Genomic DNA, 6261 nt, shown 5'->3' with positions numbered 1-6261 from the left:
ACTGTACACAATACTCCAGGTGTGGCCTCACCAAGGCCCTGTACAATTGTAGCAACACCTCCCTGCCCTTGTACTCAAATCCCCTCGCTATGAAGGCCAACATGCCATTTGCTTTCTTAACCGCCTGCTGTACCTGCATGCCAACCTTCAATGACTAATGTACCATGACACCCAGGTCTCGTTGCACCTCCCCTTTTCCTAATCTGTCACCATTCAGATAATAGTCTGTCTCTCTGTTTTTACCACCAAAGTGGATAACCTCACATTTATCCACATTATACTTCATCTGCCATGCATTTGCCCACTCACCTAACCTATCCAAGTCGCTCTGCAGCCTCATAGAATCCTCCTTGCAGCTCACACTGCCACCCACACTGCCACCCGCAAATTTGGAGATACTGCATTTAATCCCCTCGTCTAAATCATTAATGTACAGTGTAAACAGCTGGGGCCCCAGCACAGAACCTTGCGGTACCCCACTAGTCACTGCCTGCCATTCTGAAAAGTCCCCATTTACTCCTACTCTTTGCTTCCTGTCTGACAACCAGTTCTCAATCCATGTCAGCACACTACCCCCAATCCCATGTGCTTTAACTTTGCACATTAATCTCTTGTGTGGGACCTTGTCGAAAGCCTTCTGAAAGTCCAAATATACCACATCAACTGGTTCTCCCTTGTCCACTCTACTGGAAACATCTTCAAAAAATTCCAGAAGGTTTGTCAAGCATGATTTCCCTTTCACAAATCCATGCTGACTTGGACCTATCATATTACCTCTTTCCAAATGCACTGCTATGACATCCTTAATAATTAATTCCATCATTTTACCCACTACCGATGTCAGGCTGACCGGTCTATAATTCCCTGTTTTCTCTCTCCCTCCTTTTTTAAAAAGTGGGGTTACATTGGCTACCCTCCACTCGATAGGAACTGATCCAGAGTCAATGGAATGTTGGAAAATGACTGTCAATGCATCCACTATTTCCAAGGCCACCTCCTTAAGTACTCTGGGATGCAGTCCATCAGGCCCTGGGGATTTATCGGCCTTCAATCCCATCAATTTCCCCAACACAATTTCCCGACTAATAAGGATTTCCCTCAGTTCCTCCTCCTTACTAGACCCTCCGACCCCTTTTATATCCGGAAGGTTGTTTGTGTCCTCCTCAGTGAATACCGAACCAAAGTACTTGTTCAATTGGTCCGCCATTTCTTTGTTCCCCGTTATGACTTCCCCTGATTCTGACTGACTACGTTTGTCTTTACTAACCTTTTTCTCTTTACATATCTATAGAAACTTTTGCAATCCATCTTAATGTTCCCTGCAAGCTTCTTCTCGTACTCCATTTTCCCTGCCCTAATCAAACCCTTTGTCCTCCTCTGCTGAGTTCTAAATTTCTCCCAGTCCCCGGGTTCGCTGCTATTTCTGGCCAATTTGTATGCCACTTCCTTGGCTTTAATGCTATCCCTGATTTCCCTTGATAGCCACGGTTGAGCCACCTTCCCTTTTTTATTTTTACGCCAGACAGGAATGTACAATTGTTGTAGTTCATCCATGCGGTCTCTAAATGTCTGCCATTGCCCATCCACAGTCGATCCCTTCAGTATCATTCGCCAATCTATCCTAGCCAATTCACGCCTCATACCTTCAAAGTTACCCTTCTTTAAGTTCTGGACCATGGTCTCTGAATTAACTGTTTCATTCTCCATCCTAATGCAGAATTCCACCATATTATGGTCACTCTTCCCCAAGGGGACTCGCACAACGAGATTGCTAATTAATCCTCTCTCATTACACAACACCCAGTCTAAGATGGCCTCCCCCCTAGTTGGTTCCTCGACATATTGGTCTAAAAAACCATCCCTTATGCACTCCAGGAAATCCTCCTCTACCGTATTGCTTCCAGTTTGGTTAACCCAATCTATGTGCATATTAAAGTCACCCATTATAACTGCTGCACCTTTATTGCACGCACCCCTAATTTCATGTTTGATGCCCTCCCCAACATCACTACTACTGTTTGGAGGTCTGTACACAACTCCCACTAATGTTTTTTGTCCTTTGGTATTCTGCAGCTCTACCCATATAGATTCCACATCATCCAAGCTAATGTCCTTCCGAACTATTGCCTTAATTTGCTCCTTAACCAGCAATGCTACCCCACCTCCTTTTCCTTTTATTCTATCTTTCCTGAATGTTGAATACCCCTGGATGTTGAGTTCCCAGCCCTGATCATCCTGGAGCCACGTCTCCGTAATCCCAATCACATCATATTTGTTAACATCTATTTGCACAGTTAATTCATCCACTTTATTGCGGATACTCCTTGCATTAAGACACAAAGCCTTCAGGCTTGTTCTTTTAACACCCTTTGTCCTTTTAGAATTTTGCTGTACAGTGGCCCTTTTTGTTCTTTGCCTTGGGTTTCTCTGCCCTCCACTTTTCCTCATCTCCTTTCTGTCTTTTGCTTTTGCCTCCTTTTTGTTTCCCTCTGTCTCCCTGCATTGGTTCCCATCCCCCTGCCATATCAGTTTAAATCCTCCCCAACAGCACTAGCAAACACTCCCCCTAGGACATTGGTTCCGGTCCTGCCCAGGTGCAGACCGTCCGGTTTGTACTGGTCCCACCTCCCCCAGAACCGGTTCCAATGCCCCAGGAATTTGAATCCCTCCCTGTTGCACCACTGCTCAAGCCACGTATTCATCTGCGCTATCCTGCGATTCCTACTCTGACTATCACGTGGCACCGGTTCGTTGGGAGCTGCAGCCGGATACACTTCTCTCACACGTAGTCGTCAGGGACCCCAGAAGCGTCCCTGACTTCAGTACAGGAGGAGCATAACACGTGTCCGAGCTGTCCAGCCATGACTTAACCCTCAGATAAACTTGATTTGGCATCAACAATGCTAAATGTTACTTACTGATAAAGAAAAGAAAAAGAAAAACTACTTACCAATCACCAGCCAATCACTGACCCCCTTGGCTGTGATGCAGCTGCACTGGCTGACGTCTTGTAGGCCGTTCACTTCCCAAACTCCCGCCTCTCCGACACTCCCCGGACTGCTCACTGATGGGCCTCTTGTAGGCCGCTCGCCTCCCGAACTCCCACCTCTCCAACACTCCCCGGACTGCTCACTGATGGGCCTTTTGTAGGCCGCTCACTTCCCAAACTCCCGCCTCTCCGACACTCCCCGGACTGCTCACTGATGGGCCTTTTGTAGGCCGCTCACTTCCCAAACTCCCACCTCTCCTGGTGTTCTGCTGTATGAGGGATATCTTGCCTTCCACCTATGATTCTACTGTATAATGGGTCCTTCCATCAGGCCATCTCGACACAACAAGTAAGGTTCACCAATGCAGGAAGGCTTCCTTCCATGAGAGTCAGTTGAACTACTTGCAGGGCACACGTTAAGTCTTGCACTTCACCCAACTTTTTCTGACGCCAAACATCGCGTCGTGGGACCCCTGAGATGACATGTGCATCAGTTACATTGCAGCCCATTCTATGTATTTTACCTCATGTCATGCTGTTCTCACTATCACATGCAGCAAACTGCCAGAGCTTTACATCTTCTAACTTTCGCTTATTTACTCTGACACAAGCTCACCATCTGCGCAGTCACATTCTGTCACTAAATATGTTCCGCCTGAAATGGTGTCAAAACTCTTGTCGGGCATCACCATTGAGCCTTTACCATCTTTCGCTACTCATTGCCGCTTCCTCTACCACACCTTCCCTTCGACGGAGTAATCTGGATTCTCCCTGCCGCCCGACTCACAGCCAGCTCAGACCAGCGTTTTACCAGCGGTCCTTCTGGCGGGCGACAGGGTGATATTAGTCGATGGTGCCTGAGGAAAATTCAGGATTTCCAGCCTCCGGCACGGGTGGGCGGCAGCAAGTAGCACCGGCGGAACCTCCGCGAGGGATCTCCTGGCAGGTGGCACCTGGGCGGGACCGGAGGAATCGGCAAAAAAAAAAACTATTTCCAGCGGAACCTCAGCGGCTGTGGGAGGAACGTTGACCAAGTTTGGGCCCGAAGTGTCCTACTCCTGTTCCTATGTTCTGATAAACGCAAGTGTTCAAAGAAAATAGAAAAAACACAATATTATTTAATGCCCCTACGCTTTTTCTCCTGGGTTGCTCGCAGCATTGTCCAGGAGATTAATCTTTAATTACGGGAGACTCCAGGACAGTCCAGGCGGGTTGGTGACCCTACCTCACAATGCGGTGCTGCCTGTCTGACCCTTCAGCTGGATGGTCCTTCAGAAGTCGCCCAATCACAGCATGTCAAGCATGACAGAGAAGGGTCACTAGGTTGATTCCTGAGATGAAGGGGTTTTCATATGAGAAAAGGTTGAGCAGGTTGGGCCTATACTCATTGGAGTTCAGAAGAATGAGAGGTGATCTTATTGAAACGTATAAGATTCTGAGGGGGCTCAACAAGGTAGATGCAGAGAGGATATTTCTCCTCATGGGGGAATCTAGAACTAGGGGGCAGAGTTTCAGAATAAGGGGTCGCCCATTTAAAACTGAGGAGGAATTTCTTCTCTCAGAGGGTCGTAAATCTGTGTAATTCTCTGCCCCGGAGAGCTGGGGAGGTGGAGTCATTGAATATATTTAAGGTGGAGCTGGACAGATTTTTGAGCAATAAGGGAACAAAGGGTTATGGGGAGCGGGCAGGGAAGGGGAGCTGAGCCCAAGATCAGATTAGCCACGATCTTATTAAATGGCGGAGCAGGCTCAAGGGGCCAAATGGCCTACTCCTGCTCCTATTTCTTATGTTTACCTGATATTTTGTGAAAGATGTCCTGCCACAGTGATAAGGAGCCTGTATTACCTGTTTGGCCACACTTGAAAAGGTGCCAGCATCCATTTCTGAGGGCTGTGAACTTGTGAGTCGGCAAGTTGTGACAGACAGGCAGAGAGATTTTCAAAAATGAATTGTTGGCACTGTGACAGCTTTGCTCAATGACTCATGATTTTTTTTGTGTTCTTACACAGATTTGATCTCATAATTCTATCATGGCAAACTCACCGTACTTCCTGCTCTCTTGAAGTTATTCACTGAAGTATGTGATAGGCTATACTAGTCACAGTAGTTTAGAAATATTTAAGGTATGTAAGACTGGTCCATGCTATGTGAAGCGAATGATAAAGTTAATTAAAAAAAGAAATAAGACTCTCCAAGTGGTCTGTGGGTATTTCAGCCTGAAGCTTAAGAACTGGGATTAATTTCATCGCTGGTTGGAGAAGAAACATTGTCACAGAATTGACTCTGTAATTGCCCCGTCGAGATCTGCAGAGCTCGAATGGTCCAAAGCTGCTCAGCTGTCTCTGCTCGCCCATGCCACGAAATGCTCACCCTTGTCCCTTGCTTCCATTTTAGGTCTAGAAGCTCCACACAGCCCAGAGGAAGAAGAAGAAGAAGAAGAAGAAGAGGGCAGGACTGCAAAAGAGGAGGCATCACTCGACTTTACACTTGCAGACACCAGCTGCGCAGTTCAGAGGGCAGGCGAGAGGAATCTGCACACAGAGTTGCCCATTATTGAGCAGGCAAGCAGCATCCTCGAGCTAAGATTTGGTGCTGTGACAGGTCCGAGTATTCACTGCAGCCAGAGTCTCACGAATCACAGTGGCATGCCGTGTCCTTCGTAACATAGCACAACACAGAGGGCTGGCCTCATCTGATGAGGAAAGGGAGGGTGAGGGCCAAGCTGAAGGACATGCGGAAGAGGGTGAGAAACACCCAGTGGCTGATAGCTCAGTGCTTCACCTAAACATCGCTTTCTGTGCCCCGTTTCACAGAGACCAAACCTCCCTGCATTATCAGTCCTACATTTGTTAACCTTAACATCAATCAGCCAACTTTCACTTCAAGGACATACTGACAAGACAGGTGCATGTGCTGCCCCGCAAACACTGTGCAGAGCAAAGTGACAAAAGTGTAGACCCGAACAATCTTTACCAGTCCGAGAGGCGGGAGTGCGTGGTGTCGGAAGGCCTACAAAAGGCCCAGCGGCAGCGAGAAGCGGCGGCAGTCCGAGAGGCGGGAGCGCGTGCTGTCGGGAGGCCTATAAAGGCCCAGCGGCAGCGAGAAGTGGCGGCAGTCCGAGAGGCGGGAGTTTGTGGCGTTGGTGAGGCCTACAAAAGGCCCAGCTTGTACAGCTCCAGCCGGGAGAAAAAGCAAAAAAGAAGTAGAAAGAAATCAAAAGGTGACATCACAGCCAAAGGGGTAAGTGATTGGCTGGTGATTGGTGAGTAGC

The sequence above is a fragment of the Pristiophorus japonicus genome, chromosome 9 (genome assembly GCF_044704955.1).
Source record: "Pristiophorus japonicus isolate sPriJap1 chromosome 9, sPriJap1.hap1, whole genome shotgun sequence".
NCBI lineage: Eukaryota > Metazoa > Chordata > Chondrichthyes > Pristiophoridae > Pristiophorus > Pristiophorus japonicus.
The sequence above is the reverse complement of the archived record's forward strand: the minus strand, read 5'-3'. Positions refer to the sequence as shown.